The sequence below is a fragment of the Camellia sinensis genome, chromosome 1 (assembly GCF_055761805.1).
Source record: "Camellia sinensis isolate YWXY chromosome 1, ASM5576180v1, whole genome shotgun sequence".
NCBI classification, from domain to species: domain Eukaryota; kingdom Viridiplantae; phylum Streptophyta; class Magnoliopsida; order Ericales; family Theaceae; genus Camellia; species Camellia sinensis.
This window is the reverse complement of record NC_138961.1, coordinates 192,357,769-192,379,306: the sequence shown is the minus strand read 5'-3', so window position 1 is coordinate 192,379,306 and position 21,538 is coordinate 192,357,769. Positions and strand designations below refer to the sequence as shown.

The window sequence follows — 21,538 nt, the reverse complement described above, 5'->3', positions numbered from 1 at the left end:
CTATCATAAAAAAAAAATTTGAAAAAAATGACATCGTCTTACTCTTTTGATATAACATTTATCTTTTCATCAATTTTTTCATCTTCCTGTCTCTCTGTCTCTATCTCTGTCTCTCTTCTCTTTCTCTCTCTCACTCATCACTCTTCTCTGTCTGTCTGTCTGTCTCTCTCTCTCTCTTTCTCTCTGTGTCTCTGTCTCTCTTCTCTTTCTCTCTCTCACGCATCACTCTTCTCTGTCTGTCTCTCTTTCTTTATGTCTCTGTCTCTATCTCTCTTCTCTTTCTGTCTCTCACTCATCACTCTTCTCTGTCTGTATGTCTCTCTTTCTCTCTGTGTCTCTCGCTCATCTCTCTTCTTTCTCTGTCTCTCTCTCGTTTATCTCTTTTTGCTATTCTCTCTCTCTCTTTGTCTATCTCTCGAGCATCTTTTGTTTCCCTTTTTTTTGTCTCTCTCTCTATCTCTCTGTCTCTCTCGTTTTTCTCTATTCTCTCTCTTTTTTCTATGTCTCTCTCTCTCGTTAATCTCTTTTCGCTTTTTTTCTCTCTCCTTTTGTTTATCTCTTGTTCATCTCTTGTTTCTCTCTCTTTTTCTGTCTCACTCTCTCTCTATCTTTTTCTCACTTTGTCTATCTTTATCTCTTTCTCTCTCTGTCTCTCACTCATCACTCTTCTCTTTCTCTGTCTACCTGTCTGTTTGTTTGTCTGTCTGTCTGTCTCTCCCTCACTATGTTCGCCTTGCTCATTCTCTCCCTCATCTTTTCTCTATTTATTGAGCTCCTTCTCGATTTATCGATCCAACCATGTTGGGGACCCCCAGTGGGCGGTGACCCCCAGCACCCCCACCTCCACGTGGGGGGCTGTGAGAGCAAGAGTGAAAATAAATAAATAAATAAATTTTTTTGAACCAATCAGAAAACAGTGGGGGTGGTGGGGGTCACTCCCACTGGGGGTTTAGGGCATTTTTCTTATCGATCCACTACAAGAAAATGCACTTTTAACGACCACTTTGTCTCTTTCTTGCTCATCACTTTGTCTCTATCTCTCTATCTTTCTTCTCTATCTGTCTCTCACTCATCTCTCCCTCTCACCACCCATCTCCTCTACCACATTTACCACTATTGCAAATGCCATTCCACTACCACCACTACTACCACTATTGCCACTCCACCTCTACGATTACCATTACTACCATCATCGCCACCACTCCCCTACCACCACTACCACTACTACCACTACTACTACCATTACCTCTCCTCCACCACTGCCACTCCATCTCCTCTGTCTGTCTCTGCCTTTCTGTATGTGTCTCTGTCTCTCTTCTCTCTCTCTCACTCATCACTCTTCTCTGTCTGTCTGTCTCTCTCATTCTCTCTGTGTCTCTGTCTCTCTTCTCTTTTTCTCTCTCACTCATCACTTTTCTTTGTCTGTCTGCCTCTCTGTTTTTCTCTGTATCTCTCGTCCATCTCTCTTCTTTCTATCTCTTTCATCTATCTTCTCTCTCTGTCTCTTTTCTCTCTTGCTCTCTCGTTCATCTCTTTCTGTCTCTCTCTCGTTTATCTCTTTTCGCTCTTTTTCTCTCTCTATATATATCTTTTCACCTATTTTTCATCTTTCTTTCTTTCTTTCTTTTCTTTCTCTCTCTCACTCATCACTCTTCTCTCTCTCACTCATCACTCTTCTCTCTCTGTCTGTCTATTTGTCTCTCTCTCTCTCCTATTGTGTTCGCGTTGCTCACTATTTCCTTTCCGTCTTCTCTATTTACTGAGCTCCCTCTCAATTTATCGATCCACTACAAGAAAATACACTTTTAGCACCACTTTGTCTCTCTCTCGCTCACCACTTTCTCTCTCTCTCTCTCTTTCTCTCTCTCTCTCCTCTATCTGTCTCCCACTTATCTCTCTCTCTCACCACCCATTTTCTCTACCACCTTCACTACTACTGCAAACGCCATTTCACTACCACCACTACTACCACGGTCGCCACTTCACCACTACGACTACCAGTACAATATTTTTCATTAAAATATTACCCCTACTTCTACCAAATAAAAAATAATAATAATTTTTTTTAATTAAAAAAAATGAAACAAATAAATTTTCAAGCTTAATTAGTAACCAAAATAAAATAATTTTTTTTAAAAAAATTTATTTTAACAAAAATCAAGTTTTTTTTGCGACGACAACCCCTATCGCAAAAAATAAATAAATTAAACAGTGTTATTTTATTGTTTAAATTTTTTTTTTAAAAAAAAGATTTTGATTTCCTCCCCCCCCTTTTTTTCCCATTCCCGCTCTGTTCCTCGCCGCCCGCCCAAAACCAAAAAACCCTAGTCTCTTCTTACCCCTCCCTCTCTATTGATCGATCGACTGTTGAAGGGTTTATATGTGGAGATGAAGTTTGAGAGGCCGAGTAAGATCCAGACGATCAGTTTGCCTATGATTCTGACCCCTTTGGCAGCGGCGAGATTTCAATCTGGAAACAGTGCTCTCTCTTCCGCGATGAGACTGCTTGGGCGGCGGCGACGATGGAAGGGTTTCATTCTCTTCTCTTCGATCAAAAAAAGTATCAGTTCGATTCTTGAGGTATGTTCGGATTCTACCCTTTTCTCTCTCTCTCTCTCTCTCTCTCTCTCTCTCTCTCTCACACACACACACACACACACACACATTCACTCCATATTTGTTCGATTATTTGGTGTTTTTAATTACAATTTCGATTATGGGTTTGTAGAATTTTGATCGATGGATAAATGTTATGGGTTGTTGGATCTATTTGAGTGTTGGGTTTGTTTGGGTGTCAACATTGAGACTCTGGTTCATCAACTGTTTCAAATGCTGCAACAGAGCCTAATCGAACCTTCATGAAAATGAAATTAATGGTTACAAATCTATGTTTATACAAAGAAGGTTTGATATATATATATATAATAGAATATACCTTTCGAACGAATCCCAAGCCTGTGGAAATGGCCATGGATGAGTCGGTTCTTTAACATCCCATGAGAATCCAGGCATCTTTTTTATCAAAAGAATTCCTGAATATTGATTTGTTTTCTCAATTTATTGGCTAATTTGTTGGCATTTCGTAGAGTAGTTTTCATTAGGATTTGAGCTTGTGTTGTTTTTGGTGATGTCTTCAGTTATTTCCATTTGGAAAATATATTTTCTTTTCTTTCTGACAATTTGTTAATTTTCTTGTATGGCCACTTTTCTCATCTATGGTCATTGATACTGTTTTTTCCTTTTTGCTCATATGTTTAGCTAATCATATTGTTGCATCATATCTGTTTTCTACAAATTGTCTCTGTAGTTGCTCACATGGACTAGATTTATGTGACTACAGGTTCATATAATTGTTCTTATTGTTTTTGTGTTATTATTATTATTGGTTTGGATCAATCCTCATTTTGAATTGGTTCAAAACTGGAATGGGCTCATTTCTTGTTTATTTGCTTGGGCTTGAATTTTTGCATGTCTTCAATTCTTGTAATGCTACACAAAACGCATCTCTGATATTAATTCTTTTACTGGCTAAAGCTAAAGGACATTACCACAAACTAAGTGCTTATTCTCTATATTAATTTATCTTTTGGTTTTTTTACCCCCAGATCTGAGCGAGACAAGGAGCCAGAGCAAGTAACTGTGTCTGAAGTTGTGGGCTCTGGCCCTTCTGAAGAATGTGTTACAGATAGTATGTGATCCAACCTGTGAAGTTATTAGAATTTGTCTGTTTTGTTTTTTAAAGTATTGGATGGATGAAACGAAGTTGAAAGAAATAGTACTAAATTTCGGCACTGAATGCTTGTTTTAAATTTTTTTTTTAGAAGTATGTATTAATTTTTTTCCATTGAATGCTTGGACCTGATATCCGTGTTGTTTATCAGCTCCTCAGGAAATTAATGAGTATGAACTTGTTGATCCTGTTGATATATTGACTCTTTTAGAGAAGACAGGATTTTAGGATGGAGTGGTAAGTCCTCTCAATCTTTTTTTCATGTTATTCACTGCCTTTTAACTTTGTGTTTCTAGTTTGTAATTGTGCTCTCTGATTAATGTGAGGAAAATCCAATTTATTAGCTTTCCTCTTTAACTATGTGAAGCTTAAACCAGGTGAAGCATTGTATCTAGGGGCAAATGAAGTCCATGTAGGCTAACATGGTGAGTGTCTTGAATGCATGGCAACTTCAGACATTGTTGTGCGTGCTGGCCTAACTCCAAAGAACCGTGATGTCCAAATTCTTTGTTCCATGCTCACATACAAACAGATGAGGATATTTTTCATTGAAAAATGTTCTGTTTGTTTGGTGGTTCTTGCTCCTTCTATTTTTATTTTTTCCTTTTTTAATATTAAACCTAACTAATTCATGAGGCCTCTAGTTCATAAAACCCTGTAATATCCAAGTGTGCTTTCCTTTATAATATAAGATGCCAGAAATTAGATGCCCTGCCAAATTGACTGTATGGGTGGGCAAAACATTTTTCTTGTTAAAGCATAAAGAAGGACAATCTACCTCTAAAATAGCTACTTTCATGCCTGCTTATATTCCCCACTTTCCATTCTTTTTGTCCACTAATGCCTTTTGGCATATTCCAATATTGTTGTCCATTTTTAAAAGAAATGTATTTTATTTTGCATTTTACAATATCATTATTTTTGGATGAGTATGAATGCATTTACCAAACCGAAACAAATTAAACCTTGTGTCTCAATCAAGTGGGGGTGGCTACATAATTTTTTTTTTGTGGTCATTTAGCTCTATCAAAGTTTGTATGTTCTGTTAAATTAAATAAATTTATATTTTCTTTGATTGTGGTGAGTATGCATCAGATGTCAGCTCAAGTCTTCCATGTTAAGTAGTTCTCTCTCTATTCCTACCATTTCATGAATATATTCATTTCTAATCTATCTTTTTTAGTTTTACCACAAATCTATCCAAAGCATTCTCATTTCAGTTGCCCAACACTTTCTTCTACAAAGCAGAATTGCTGGCCTTCTATTGAGTATGAATGCATTTAATAGAGTAAAATAGAGGGATGGTTTTGGAAATTCAGACTATATTAGTTGGTTATGAACACAGTCAATGCATATCCCCTTAAAAATGTAATCAGTGGCTTATTAAATACAGCCACATCACCCGCATGTTTTTGTGTGCACATGTAGATGCAACTTCTTCTTAAACACACTTTTATACTATTCTCGAGAAGTTAACAGAGACTGGTGGATGACTATGAATGTGCATTGCGACAATTGGGTCATTAATCATTACATTGGATTCCAACCTCAAGTATACAGTTGTTCCCTACTGAAACAGCGAAATACAGAAATTGCTCTCTTCATTTTTACATTTTCAAAACTAGACTTTGCGAATGTTGTGCCCTCTTTCTATTGGCTTCTTGTGCATTGCTGATGTTGCGACTTTTTGGCAATTTACTAGTTTTAAGTTTCACTTCACCAGTGTGAAAGATATTGTTTAATTGTCTTGGTTGGGTTAGTCTGTTCTCTATTGTCATTGCATGATTTGATATTTTGTGCGTGTACCACAGATTTTTACAGACACACTATCATGCTTAAATCTGAGATGTGGTTATCTTGTTAGTAAATATATGCACATGCACTTCTGTTGATTTGATATGGACTTCACTGACATTTAGAACCTGGAGTAATTGGAATTGATTGATATTTACTTCCATTTTGGGGAATCCTTTTTATTTTTAATCCTCCAGAATTTATCATTTCATGGTAATTTGATGACCAATATATTTACATTGCGCCATTTAATTTATCATGATTTTTTTTTGATTGTTTAAAAGTCTCTGTGGTTGAGGTATTCACAGGTTTAGTCTTCTACGGTAGGAGATGAATATTTAAAGTGTATTATCATATGGAATTTCAGTAGGTTGGTTGTTACAGTACAATTTTGTTGTTGATGGAAACTTGAGGGTCCAATTGTCTTCTAATTTTGATTGTGATATCATTAAGCGACTTTTTCTTATCTTTTAACTGATTGATCTTTGAAATATAAAGGACGATGTTAAGTATATATACATATATGTATTTATATAGACATTGTAACTTACATTGGCATCTAATATAGGTGCGTTTGATTGGGTATTGCGTAGAGGGCTCTCTTTTTCTAGTCTATGAATTTATCGAGAATGGTAATTTAGATTGAAGGCATTGTATGACAAATATAATTCTAGAATTGAATATAAGACTCACCTTGTTTTTGTCTCATTGTTAAATTGTGAACAAATAATATTTCTATGTACTCTCAGCCTCAATTCATCATATTTACAAGTAGAAAGAGAACTTGTAATTTAAGTTGCCAATGATTGAGGAAAACATTGTTGGTAGAGCTAGCTATCTTCTGCTCTTCATGTTTATGCAATCTATAATTATTCTGTTTGTCAGGTATTTGTGCTAAATTTAATTGAATTACTTGATGCAGGTTTTGGTTGTAGGTGGTGGTGATGGTGGAATTCTTAGGGAAATCTCTCGCCACAATACTATTATATAATTCCGAATGCCATAATTAAGTGATCCCATAGTTAAGCTTGAAGTTGCTCTTAAGGTAATTGAAACTCTTGTTGCAAATCACTGATCTGCCATAGAGATAGGTCATTGACATAGTTTTATTTTGATTGTTTTAAGCTAAACTAACACATTTAAGTGCATTAAATTTTCAAGTCAAGTTTGATATATGTTTTTGCAGATTTTGTTGAAGGAATAGTTGATATGATCAAGCAGTTGATGTTGGGAGCCAAAGATTATGTTGCTCTTCTTCTTCTTCTTCTTCTTTTTTTTTTTTTTGAAGACTTGAATTTTTTAGTACAGTGTATTTAAAGATGATTAATGGATAATGTCTATTATAAATTTAATTAATTTGTTAATTTTGTTATTTTTCATTTACAAAAAATTATTTGGTGCTTGTAATTGATTTTTTTGTTGTAGCAAACCCATACATGATTTTTTCTAATAAATAATTATTTGCGACAGTAAAACAATGGTCGCTAAAAGTGTTTTTTTATTTTTTTATTTTTTTTGCGAAGGCAAAATAGCTGTCGCAAAAAGTCTTTTGCGACCCCATGTGCAGTCGCATAGGCCGTCGCAAAAAGTCTTTTGCGACTATATTTTTATTACTTGCGACGGCATGTGACGGTCGCAAAAAGTATTTTTTTTAGTAGTGAATGTTATTAATCACACTTAAAAGATGTGATGTAAATATTTTTAATCACACTTAAAAGGTGTGATCGAAATGTTATTAATCACACTTAAAAAGTGTGATTAAAAATGACCTTTTTTAATCACACTTCCAAAGATCACACTTAAAAGGTGTGATCTAAATGTGATCTAAATATTTTTAATCACACTTAAAAAGTGTGATTAAAAATGACCACTTTTAATCACACTCCCAAAGATCACACTTTAATAAAACTTAAAAGGTGTGATTAAATAATATACATCACACAAAAAAAGTGTGATCTTTATCTGTTTTTGTAGTAGTGAAAATTCATAATTTGAGATAACAAAAAATGATGTATATGGAGTATATTATGATTGTTTTGATTCAATTGTTATTTATGATTTTTTAATATAATATTTATAATTTTTACAATTAAAATTTTAAATTTAAATAAGTTAAAATTGTTGTTCATAATAAATAGGATTTATTTATCAATATTGAAATTTGATATAATTCAATTGTAATTTTCAAAACAAAATAAATCTTATTGGTGATTTTTTATTGTGATTTATGATTTTTTAATACAATATCCTAATTTTACAATTAAAAATATAATTTTTCTTAGATTAAAATATTTATGAAATTGTTATTTGTAAAAATGGGATAAGATATCTTATCATGAAAGAATAAATATTTTGATAACGTTTTACGACAAATAGGACTTAATTGTCTAGAGACTGGGTGGCTCTATTTGCACACCACCACTCATCTCAAGGCATACCACTACTCAAGGCACACCTTTAATAAGTTGATAAATAAGCAATTTGCTCAATACACACCACAACTTTCCATCTTTACCCTTACTCATACACCCCACCCACAATCTTCCATTTTCACTCTCATTCACTTACTCACACACTCCACCCCCACCCACGATCCATCTCCCCCTCCTTTCTCTGATTGATGGTCACCCCCACATACCGGTGAGCAAAACCAGTGATGAAGACTCCTCAAGACACCGGTGAACAGAACCAGTGGTGAAGACTCCTCAAGATGTCGGTAAAAATTTCAGTTTGCAAACCGTTCGACTCTGGACTTTCAAACCTTAACAATTTGTTCGGACTATTTTTGTCGAACCTTAGCCACTTGTCCGGAGTGTTTCTTTCGAACATTAACCATTTGTTCGACATTTTAGTGTCAAACTCGATTACAAAATGTGTGTATTATAACCCTTTGTCCTTTGTAGTCTTTTTACATAAGGTTAATATTGTAATAAAAAATAAATCAATTAATGGTTTGCCTTGAGATGAAATATGGTGTGCAAATAGAGGCACCCCTAGAGACTTGATAGGATTTAATAGTAGTCTCAAGAGCAAAAGCCTATTTTGGGAAAAGCCTATTTTGGGAAGTGGATTTTTTTTGGCTTATTGTTTTTTTTTTTTTGAAAAATATGTAAAAAATTAAAGAGGTGGTGTGATCAAAATAAGTTAATAAGTTATTTTTATTTTTATTTTTTGCCTTCCTAAAAGAGGCCAAAATAGGACTTATTGATATTTTTTTATGAGGAGATGGTGTACTGTTATGCCATGAGGATAATCACAGGTCCTATTTTGATAATTCGAACTGTTCAATGTGTATAACTCGTCGAGTACTTTATACTTGTAAAAAATCACGTTGATTGAATATTGGTAGCCCCTTGATTGGAACACATTTTTGTTAACAATTTATTTTTAAAATTATATTTACCATTGACAAAAATATGATCAAATCAAGAGATTACCGTTATATTTACCATTGACAAAAATATGATCAGATCAAGAGATTACCGATATTCGATTAACATAATTTTTTGCAAGCATAAAGTATTCAACGAGTTATACACATTGAACGATTAAGATTATTGAAACGAGACTTGTGGTGGGCCCTATGGGACTAACAGTGTGCTCTAGTCTACTATGTGAATTAGAGAGAAGCCTCTCCCTTTTTCTAAAATAATATTTTAGTCATTAAATTCAATGTGCGTGTACATAAAATATCTAAAATATATATTTTTTGAGTTTAATAATCAAAATACTTTTTTTTTGTTCAATTTTACTATACCAAAAATAAGCAAATGGATTAGATTAAAAATAAATTAAAAAATTAAGATTTAAATTATTGAAATAAAAAAATCAATATTTATTTTATTATAAATGTCAAATTTTGAATTTTTTAAATATTATTTTATAAGAAATAAATTAAAATTTTGATATATTTATTTAATTTTTGAATGAAAAATTGATAGATTAAAGCCCAAATAGAGGGCCCACACTGAAAATGAACAATCTTTCCATAAAGAAAACTGTTAGGCGTCTCAAAAAGTTTTATTAAATCTTTTTATCAACTATATAGATCTTAATTTTGATATATTTATTTAATTTTTAAATAACAAATAAATAGATTAAAACCCTAATAGAGGGCCCACACTGAAAATGAACAATCTTTCCATAAAAAAATGTTAGACGTCTCAAAAAGTTTTATTAAATTTTTTTATCAACTATAATAATATAGATCTTATATCATTTTTTTATAAAACATGCAATAAAAAATTTAATAAATTTTTTAAAATATCTCCAAAAAAATCTTAAAATTCTGGATTCTGCTGGGGACATGACCAAAGGTCCAAAAGTAGGCTCCACCATTAGAAATGGAAAATCGTGTAGCAGTGAGATATATCAAAACTAGCGTATCGCCGTGTCATGCACGGCTAAAAAATTAATTTTAAAATTAAATAATAACATAAAATTAATTTATAATGTATAGAAAAATAATTTAAAATAAAATAAATTTTAACTATTTTATTAGAATATAAGTACATATCTATTTTTACAATTATTATGTCATTAATTATATATTTTAAATTCTCAATAAAAAATAAATGTTATAATTTAATTAGTAAGGATAGAAAAATAAAATAAATTACAATAAAATAAAAACTTGTATTTGTGATAAAATAAAAATCTATGTCATCCTATAAGTTTTTTAATTTTATTGTATTGTATATTAAAGTTTGCCTAATTATGTGCCTGTTTGGAAAATGATTACTTTTTTAATGTTTGAGACTATTTTAACTTCAAATTTAAATTTCCAAACACCTCATATATAGTTGAAAATTTCATTCATATTTTTTATTCAAATATTTTTAAATGTGAAGGCCAACCATGTGTGTGTATTGTGTATGAATGAAGATAAATAGAGAGAGAAAGAGAAGATAATAGGGTTTTCTGTATGACATCTAGCATTAATCATTGATTTCCAATTTTTTCTACTGTAATAAATTTGATTGACGTGAATCTTTGATTTTTTTTTTGTTTGTTGTGGGCATGTTGCTTAATTTAGGGAAGTTGGACTTTTTTTTTTTTTTGGAAAATCAAAAAGGGTGGCTGGATTGAAACTTTCTTTTACCATTATTGATCTAGATTATTTATTTATTTATTTAATCTTAATTTGTTGTTGTTGTTGTTGCGGAGCTGTCAAAACCAAAGGCAGATCTGAGTAAATCATCATATCTGTTGTATTTAGATCATCTCCAACGGTTCATTAAAATTGATATTAAATTTAAAATTTGGTAAAAAAATTATTATTTAGTGCTCCAACGATTGCACCAAATCGATATTAAAATGAGATTTCACCAAACAATTCATCAAACTAATGACAGAATACTGATTTCATCAAAATACTGTTTGTGACCATTGGAGGAGACCAACCGGTCAACCAGCCGGTTGCCCGGCCGATTGACCAACTGGTCGACCACCAAAAGGTTCAAACAGTTCCGAGAAAAAGTTCAAACAGTAAAAAAAAAAAAAAAATTGCCTTATCGGTCGACCACTAAAAGGTTCAAAAAGTTCAAAAAAAAAAATTCAAAAAAAAAAAAAAATTTCGCCTAACCGGTCGACCAACCGGTTGTCCCGGCGCAAATTTAATGAAAGTTCACCATTGGAGCGAGAGATATCAAATTTAGTAAAATATGTCATTTGTTACTCAAATTTAATGAAAAAAAAAATGTACCGTTGGAGATGCTCTTATATATATTTGTTGTTTGTATTTTTAAGTTGTGTGTAGTTTAGATTTACATCATCAACATGGCAGATCTATCTGTTTAGATTTTCTGCTCGTTTGATTTTTTTATTTATTTTTTAATTATTCAGCTTCTTCTTGCTGTTGATGATGATTTGAATATTTTTTTCTTTGTGGTTGTTGTTGTTATTGTTTTGACAAATAGATTTAATCTGGCCTTGTGTTTTTCAATCAATAAACAAATAAAAGAATTTGAGAGAATAGATTGAAATGAACCCTCTGTGAGAGAGAGAGAGAGAGAGAGAGACTCTCAATGGCAACCTAAATGAATAGATAGAAAATAATTTGAATTTGAATAGATAAAAAAATCAACAAGTTATACCTTCAACAGATAAAAAAAATGATTTCAACAAATAGAAATTTTGAATAGATAATTTTTATAGAAATCTGCAGATAGATTTAGAAAAAAATTAAACATATAGACAAAATTTAAAGAAAAAATTGAAGAGATAGATAGAATTTAGAGGAAAAAATGAACAGATAGGGAAAAAAAAATTGAATAGATAATTTTTTTTTTGATCAAATAGATATAAATTTGAATAGATAGACAACGAAAAGTCAAATAGATGAAAAAAAGTCAAATAGATTAAAAAAAAAAAAGAGGGTAAAATTGAAAACAAAATGTCATTCAAAATTTCTCGCAAAATTATTTCACAAAGTGTGGATCTCTCACTAACAAAAAACAATCACTGGACCTACTGTCTTATACTTTTCTTAGATTGGATTTATCACAAATTTTCTCTAATTTTATATCATGTATATCTTATGCCATACATTTTTTATTTTAATATATATATATATATATATAAAAATAAGGCTTAGATATGATTAAAATATATATTTAAAAATACATGTGTTAAACACGACACATGTATTTTTTTGACGTGGCGTAAAAATTTGCACTACACATGTATTTTTTTAATGGGGCATTTACATACAAGTCTCATTTTGTGAACTTATACTCCATTAAGTCCAAAATAAAATTATTTGCTCCTTCAAATCGCATTAATTTTTAATAGCCCAATTTATCCTTTTTTCTTCAGGCTTGGTCTCGCGTCCTCCGAAACGATCGAAACGATTTGCTGAAGACGGCTTCTTCCCCGAAACCCTAATCACCACCATCTCCGTCGGCGACGAGGTCCTCACCACCGTCCCCTCCTCCTCGTAGCAGCCATCGAATCCCTCTACACCGCCCTTGTCGCCGCCAATTTACACACTCAGATCAAAATTTCTTCCCGTCATGCCGCCTCGATAGTTCTCGACCCTTTTCCGCATTCTCAGGCCTTTTTCAATCAATTCCTGACCCAGTTTGTATTACCATTGCTTTAATTCTTGTCCCGAACTAAATCGCCATTTATGATCAATTTATACTCTTACTATATTTTTATGCAGAACAAAGGGGTTGTTCCCCTTGATAATTCGCTTTTTAAACCGTTAACTCCATCCAAAGAAATGGTCGACCCGAATACTCTGCTTCACTGCACCAATGTTTTGGATGCTATGATTGATTATGTTTATTTTTCTATGAATGTGACGAAGAGGATGAGGACGAAGAGAGAGAAGACGAATGGATATTTGCGCTCCTTGATGAGGTTTTGGACTGAGATAGCCATTGTTAGTCTGTAGAAGCTCTAGATTTTGTTTTTCAATCGGAGAGAGAAAGTGAATAGTTGAGATGAAAGAACCAATTAGGAGATTGAGACAGATTGCAGGGAGAGAAAGAGAGAGAGTTTTTTAAAACTGAGAACCTTCTCAGTTTATAATATTCTCAATCTTAATCATGAAAAAATTGAGAAATTTCTCAAAATTGATAATTATAAATTTCTTAAAATATTCACAGAATTATCTTTCTTTTCAATCACATACTTTTCTTAGAAGCCAAAAAGAATTTTTTTAATTTTGATAATTATATATTGAAATCATTCTCTGTTTGAAAATTGAGAATATTCTCAGTTTTGAAATTGAGAACATTCTCAGTTTTGGAATTAAAGGGCAAAACGTCTTTTTACCTATAAATGGGACTTATTGGTTCAAAAAAATTTTGACAGGACCTAAGCTACCACCAAATATGTAGACAGGACTTTTTGGTAATTAACTCTTTTTTAATTTATGTTTACATGTGTCATGCAAAATTCCTTTTTTAATTAATAAAGGTGATATAAATGTTTTAATGCCTAAAAAATTATTTTTTTTAGACATGTATTGTTTAGTTTTCAAAAATATAAAATTTAGAAGTAAATATTTTAAAATTTGAAATTACATAAGATTAAAATTATAATTGAATTTTCCTTTCAAATATTTTTAAGTTTCAAATTAGATATGAGTTAGGTATACCTTTTTAATTTTTCAATTTCTAAAAAAAAAAATTCGTAAAAAGTTAAAAAATATACTTAGATTATCCCAAACAACCCCTAAATATGATTAGATGGACTAATATTTCTGTACCACTTTCTTAAGGTTCACAAATGTTTAAAAAATTAAGAAATTTAAATTAATGGGTTGGAACTAATAAAAAATCTATTTTGCTTAATATATAACATAGATATAGATATATTAGTCAATCCTACATAAAGCAGGGTTTAATTTGATATAATAATTTTTTTAAAAAATCAATTGAACTCAATGAATATGTATGGTGCCTCTAACTATGTCAAGATTTTAAAAATATTCATTCCTAACACCATGTTTTTTTAAAAAAAAATGAAATTTGAGATTTTAGATAATATATTTTATATATTTGGAATGACAAATATTTGGAGAAATGATTAACATAAAATGAAGATAAATAAGAAGGATTTCAAGAACAAACTTTGTGAAATAGTAATGTATAAAGGATCAATCAATTAACTAAAGTGAATTAAATAACAATTTAAAAATAGAGGTATGAATATTTGTTATGATATAGTAATCAACAACATATACATACATACAAAATGTATATATTTACACAGGCAAAAATATTAACATCACTAGATCTGATTGAGATTCCCATTTCACCCCATATTCAGCCAATCAGCACCCACTGGGGATACTGGGGTCTCCCTGGAGTAGGGATGGCAATTTAAAACCGGCCCGATGGGGACCCGACTCCCCGATCCCGAATTGAGCGGGTTTTCCCCGAAAAATACCCCCGACGGGGCGGGGATGGTGATTAAAAATCAATCCCCGGACAGATTCGGGCCGGGGACGGGGATCAGTGTTCCAGTCCGTACCCGGTCCGGCCCCGTCCCCGATCCCCGACCCGGTTTTATCCCCGATGTTAAATTACAATTTTACCCATATATATATATATATATATAAAAGTAGTCAGTGTTACACTAACCCTTATATATATTTATGTCTACCCGTGTCCATCTCTCACTGACTACTCTCTCTCTCTCAGATCCACCACCGCCGAGCCTCGTACCACCACCGCCGACCACTGCCAAGCCTCGCACCACCACCGCCGAGCCTCGCACCACCACCGCCGACCACTGTCAAGCCTCGCACCACCATTGCCGAGCCTCGCACCACCACCACCGACCACCGCCGAGCCTCGCACCACCACCGCCGAGCCTCGCACCACCACATCGCAACTCTCATCCACTCCCTCTCTCGACGAGCCTCGACACCACAAACAGATGAGATCTTTTTTCTTTTTTCTTTCAGATCTGTTTCAGACAGATCTGATTCACAATTTTTTTTTTAGATCTGTTTCAGATCCGTCTCATACAAGTTGTATTTTCTGATGATGTTGTTGATGTTGTATTTTCTGATTGTTGATGTTGTATTTTTGGATGATGTTGTTTATGTTGTTGTATTTTCGTATGTTGTTTCAGATCTGTTTCAGACCATTAATAATTTTGTTTCAGATCTGTTTTTAGATGATGTTGTTGTTGTTGTTTTTGTTGTTGATGAGTTGTATTTTCTGAATTTTTTTTTTTTTTTTTTTTTTAGCCGGGGAATGCTCGGGGTCGGGGAAACCCGATCCCCGTTGGGGGCGGGGGTGGGGGCAGTGATAGGTTCCCCGTCGGGGATCGGGGCCGAGGCCGGGAGAAATTCTACCATCGGGGATCGGGGACGGGGAGTGCTATCCCCGGCCCCGCCCCGCCCCGCCCCGTTGCCATTCCTACCCCGGAGTTCCAATCTTTTGTCAATTACAAATACATTTTCTTAAAGTTTGCTTAAAATACAGATTATTTTTTGTAGTTTAAAAAATTATAAATATTCATTTATTAGAATTTTTTATTTAACAGAATTAACCAAAAAAATAAAATTTATAATTTCTCTATTATACAATAATAAAACTACCTAAATTATTAATTGAAGTATATTTTTAATATCATTAAAAACTATTAATTGACTTGATAATTTATTAATAAAATGACGATTTGTTATGAAATTAAAAATCTCAGGGGTGGAATGTAATTTTCAAATTACAGGGAATAATTTATATTTTAATCAAATCTCAAGAGGTGTATTTGTAATTTACCCTTCATTTAAATATAAATAAAGCACCTCTCGGTAATAAAAAAGAGACAAATATTCAAATAAGTATAAAATTAACATCGACTTAGGGGTTGTTTGGGATGATCTAAATAAGTGCACTTTTTGACTTTTTATGAAATATGGGTTGGGTTTGAAGTGATGTATTAAAGAGGTGATGTGATTTAAATAAGATGATGTGATTTAAATAGGATAGTGATTTTTTAACTTTTTAAATTTTTTCAAACATGCCAAACTAGCCCTAAGATTCATGTTGCATTAAATTGCTCGATTGCGTAAGATTTTGCCTTATTCTAAAATACTTCTCAGGCTGAATTGCTACATATTGTTTAGGGTTTTTAAAATTCTATGATTTTTAATTTTATTTTATGCTTTTTATTGACATTATTGGGAAAGGTTGACAAGGAGATAAATATATGTGATACGTTAATAATTATCCATATTCCTGGGATATTTAGGGTCTGTTTGGTAACGTTTATGTTTTTAATTTATATTTATAAAAATTTTATAAGCTGATTTTATTTTTAGAAAAACATAAACTACAAACACGTTTAGTAATTGACAAAATATTTAAAAAATTTTAAAAATATAAAAAAGAGTAGAAATGACAAGTGGCGGCGGAAGACGGTGGTGGCAAGTGGCGGCAGAAGACAGTGGGTGGTGGTGGTGGTGGTGGTGGCGGGTGGTGGGTGGTAGCGAGTGGGTGGTGGTGGCGGTGGCGGATGGTGGGTGGTGGTGGATGGTGGCGGGTGGTGGTGGTGGGTGGGTGGGTGACGATGGCGGGTGGTGGGTGGTAGCGAGTGGGTGATGGTGGTAGCGGGTGGTGGGTGGTAATGGCAGGTGGGTGGCGGATGGCAGGTGATGGTGGGTGGTGATGGTAGGTGGATGGGTAATAGTGGCGGGATGGTGGGTGGTAGCGAGTGGGTGGTGGTGGTGGTGGTGGCAGGTGGGTGGTGATGGCAGGTGGGTGGCAGATGGCGGGTGATGGTGGGTGGTAGCAGGTAGGTGGCTGGTGGTGGGTGAGTGGGTGACGGTAGCGGGTGGTAGCGAGTGGGTGGTAGTGGTGGTGGTGGCAGGTGGGTGGCGGGTGGTGGTGGTGGTGGTGGTGGTGAGTGGTGGTGGCGGGTAGATGGCGGGTGGTGGTGGCAGCGGGTGGTGGGTGGTGGTGATAGGTGGGTGGTGAGTGGTGGTGGCAGGTGGTGGCGGGGGTGGGTGGTGGTAGCAGAAGACGGTGGTGGAAAATGGTGGCGGGTGGTGGCTAGTGTTGGGTGATAAAAAAAAAAAAAATTTGAAAACTCAAAATGGAAACACATTTTTTGAGTTTATATTTTTTGGCTAAATTTATAAACTGAGACCACCGATTTATAGATCAAAAAGTTACCAAACAAGTTTTTATTTGAGTTTTTTAAATTTTTGTAAATATAAACAGAAAATTGAAAACGTAAGTATAACCAAACGACACCTTTAATTTTGAAATTCAAATATAAAGGTTTTTTTTTTGGAAAATGTTTGGTAGCTCAAAATTTTGTGGCTCAAATGACTCAAATCTGTCAAAACGACGTCGTTTTACACTCAAAATCTGTCAAAACGATGTCGTTTTGAGTGATTTGAGCCACAAAATTTTGAACTACTTAGCATTGTTGTTTTTTTTTTTTTAGTTGGGTTAGAGCATCTCCAACCGTTCATTTCTTTTTTCACCAAATCTGAGTAAAAAATAAGTTGTTTTCTCAATTTGATACGGTTTCCTCCAACGGTGAGCATCAAACCTGTCGAACAAAATATATGCAGAATTGAGGGAAAGGTCATCCGATGGGTCGACTGGCCAGTCAACCGGTAAGACAAATTTTTTTTTTAATCTGTTTGAACCTACCTATTTGAAAGAGAACCGGTCGACTGGTTGGTCAACCGGTCGGACATCCGGCAGGTTGACCGGTTGATCTCCCTCAACGATAAAGCACAGTAAAATAATGAAATCTGGAGCCTGTTCTCACTTTGATGATTTTTTTGTTCAATTATTTTGATACCAATTTGCTAAAACTATTGGAGCTCCAAAAAGTGACTTTTTCACCAAATTTCAAATCTGATGCAAGGTTTGATGAACCGTTGAAGATGGCCTTAATCAATAGAAAGTTTTTTAATTATTTAAAAATACAAAAAAAATTTAAAATTTGTGTTGAGAATTTGAAACTCCTATAAGACTTTCATCAGAGAAATCTTGGGCGTGTTTGGTTTTTGTTTGTAGAATAATTTTTGAGAATGAAAAGTACCAAAACTTGTTTGGTTTGCCTTTTTCTAAATATTCTCTCTAAATTAATTTTGATTTTTTTAGAGTAATTTTTGAGATAAAAAGTACAAAAACTTGTTTGGTTTGTCTTTTTCTAAATATTCTCTCTAAAACAACTTTGATTTTTTTTGTACAGTAATTTTTGAGATAAAAAGTATAAAAATTTATTTTGTTTGCCTTTTTGTAGAGTAATTTTTGAGATAAAAGTATCAAAATTTGTTTGGTTTATCTTTTTTGCAAACATGTTTCAAAAGTAATTCTGAAAATTGGATAACCAAAAACATTTTTTAGAGTTTTTTTAGAAAAATTTGTTTGATTTGATTACTCTTAAAAAAGTGTTTGTAGAGTATATTTTCAAAAAATTTCTCTCAAAATCAAACCAAACAAGGCCCTTGCTTTTTGCCTCTATAATATGAATTATATTATGGCCATGTTTGTTTGGGTGGACATGAACTTGTGATTGGACTAATAGTCCAATAAAATTATTAATCCGATATTTGATTAAACAATTGAAGTACGAACTAATTATTTTAAACTTGACTATTAGTTAAGATAGGATACATAATCCAACGAATTCGTAATCCTAGGACTATTAGTCATGGGAATGCTAATCCAGTCCACCCAAACAAACATGGTCTACATGTATTAATTAATGTACCAATTGATTATGTGATATAATTTTAAATTTTTTTGATATTTATAATTTATATAATGAATTAGATCAATAATAATAATATCATAAGTAATATTGATATATTAATTAATACACTAATTATTGTAAGTTTTCCGACCTATATAATATATAGATTTTATAATATTAAAATTAAATTGTAGGTACAGACAAGGAGACAGAATGTCTTTTCACATTCTTTTAGCATATACTTTTTAGGAGATTAACCAAAAAGCAGCTTTCGGCTTTTCAGTTGCATCCTTGTTCTGTCACTAGCAGCGACTAACAACAATGATTCATCCCACTAAAAACATCACCACTAATAGCACTAATGCATTAAAAAAGTAAAAAAAAAAAAAAAAAAACACAACTTCAAGACCAAAACATCACATCATTAATGACGGGACCCACTGCCACCTAATTAGTGGGAGCACTAATTAGTGCTCCCAAGCATTTTTCCAGCGACTAATGAACTTTACACTGTTGGGCTTTCTTTTTTGATGTGTTCATGAGTTGAACATCTCAGAGAGGATAGAGATAGAGATGGGAATGGAGAAGAAGATGATAGAACAAGCAGAGGAAGAGTTGGAAATACTGGAAGCACAGCACCCAAATAGGTTTGAATACCTAAAGATTGAGCTCAAATCCTTAATCTTTCTTCTTCATTCCCAAAACATCACTATTTCTAACAACAACAACTTCAACAAAAGCTACAACTTTCTGTCTTCCTCTTCCAACTCCATCCTTTTGCCAGCCTCTTCCACTGCTACTACTCAAGGTTAGTTCTTTCTTTCCTTCTACAAATAGGTGGAATACTGTCAAAAAAAAATTTGGAAATCTGGGAGAGCAAAGAAAAGATTATTAATCTTCATTGTTTGGGTAGACTGAAATTTGTACAGGTTATACTATTAAAATATTTTTTTATGTTTTTATTTTTTTTTAGAGCTGAAGTAACTTTTTGTAGTGCTCGTTTGGGTTTGGGTGAGATTGGGACTATACTCGTTTGGGCTTGGATGAGATTATCACATCTAAATCATAATGGTAATATTTTTTCTCCAATAAAAGTAAAAAAGTAAAAAAAATTCATTCCAACCCTGCATCCAAATGATGACTCAGGTGTGTTTGGTTTGTGTTTTGTGATAAATTTAAAAAAAAAAAAAAATCAAGGAAAGAGTTTTAATTTTTTTTTGATTTATTTGGTTGTATATTTTGAAAATAGTTTTGAAATTTAGAATGATATGATATTTTGTTGTAATTGAGTAGATGTGTACGAGAGAAAAGTGATTTGAGAAGGAGAGATAAGAGAGAAAAAATGATTGATTAATGTAAGAGGAAGAAAGTGATTTTGGAAAAAAATTTCAAAAAATTTGAATCGAAATTTTTTTTTTCAAAAATTATGTTTGAGAATGACATTTTATTATTATTATTATTTTTTTTTACAGAAGAGTGCAAAATGTGGAGTGAATCAACAGTAATTTTTTTTTTTTTTTTGTATGAATTGAATTTATTTATTTATTTATTTAAATTTTCTGACTAAATCCCTCAATTGCCAAATCTAGTTGGATTAGTATTATATAAAATTATTTATTTTAAATCCCAATTTATTTAAAACTGAAAAGATTTATTATGAGAAAAATTAATTCTTTCAATTTCTTATCATTTCACCTCATTTTTCTTATTAAATTTTTTTTTTTTTTTTTTTTTTGCCCTTTACTGTTTCCAAACTGTTTGTTGAACAGCATCATCAAACAACAAGAAGAGGAAGAAAGGGACCATTGAAATGCAAAGAACAGAACAACCAGCATCACCCAAGCACAAGATTCAAAGGGCTGATTGGGAAGAGTCATTATGTAGTAATAGGAGGGATGGAGTCGAAGTTGCCATTGAGAGGGCTCAAGCTTGTCTCCTCAAAATTCAACAATTTAAAACTAGTTTTTACTGATTCCAACCAAAAAAAAAAAACCAAAAACAAAAACAAAAACAAAAAAATGATCACAGAAGACTCCAAAATCAAATGAGTACTTTTGTCTTTGTTCTTTTATTTTCTCGAAAAATATTTGGTGGCCACAATATTCGCGGCTCAAATGGTTCGAATTGACCAAAACGACGTTGTTTTGTGTCCAAAACGATGTCGTTTTGGTCAATTCGAGCCATTCGAGCCTGGAAAATTCAGACCCTCTATCATTGCCGTATTTTCTCCCTGTTTTTTGCCCTTGTGATGGGTGATGGAATCAGGCTCACAGAGTCACAATGTTTGTCGTTTACTCTCTCTGTTTGTTAAATATTGATTTACCATTTGAAATGTATTGCCACATCCATGCAATTATCCTAATTTGTTTTGTTTTTGGTATTCAACAATTCTTTATCAAATATTTTATCAAATTTAATTAAAGATTCAATTCTTTCATTATTGTAATAAATGAAGTTTTTACCAAAGATTTCATTATATTAGGTATGAATCAAATTTTCACCAATTTTTCAACAATTTTTTTCCACACTAGTTTGATGAATTGTTAGGAAATGAAGGATTGGAGAAACTTTTTTTTCCCCCTCAGTTGAATTGGTTAAAGGAGATTTTTGAGATAAGTTAGGTAGGTATTTTTGTAAAAAATTGGTGAAAATTTTGATTATCAACCATTTTTTTAAGGTAGGTATTTTGCCTATCAAATCAAGCTTCGTTCTAATTTTTTAATAATACTATAAACTCAGACTTAATACTTAATTATTCAGAATTGTCATCTTGTGATTTACATTTATTTTACACAAGAATCTCAGATTATATAAATTTAATTTCAACCACAC

General features: G+C 32.8%; 1 long non-coding RNA gene and 1 other non-coding gene across 2 annotated transcripts; both read left to right on the top strand.

The window, feature by feature from the left end:
* Positions 1-2,500: 2,500 nt before the first annotated feature.
* LOC145790457 (uncharacterized) lies at positions 2,501-6,953 on the top strand. The gene is made up of 4 exons (XR_014329175.1): positions 2,501-2,580; positions 3,606-3,688; positions 3,882-3,967; positions 6,093-6,953. It is a non-coding gene; the product is annotated as an uncharacterized LOC145790457 (long non-coding RNA).
* A 12,238-nt stretch (positions 6,954-19,191) lies between these two features.
* On the top strand, positions 19,192-20,777 carry LOC114299741 (uncharacterized). Its single transcript, XR_014341712.1, has 2 exons — positions 19,192-19,514; positions 20,476-20,777. It is a non-coding gene; the product is annotated as an uncharacterized LOC114299741 (transcript).
* Positions 20,778-21,538: the final 761 nt, after the last annotated feature.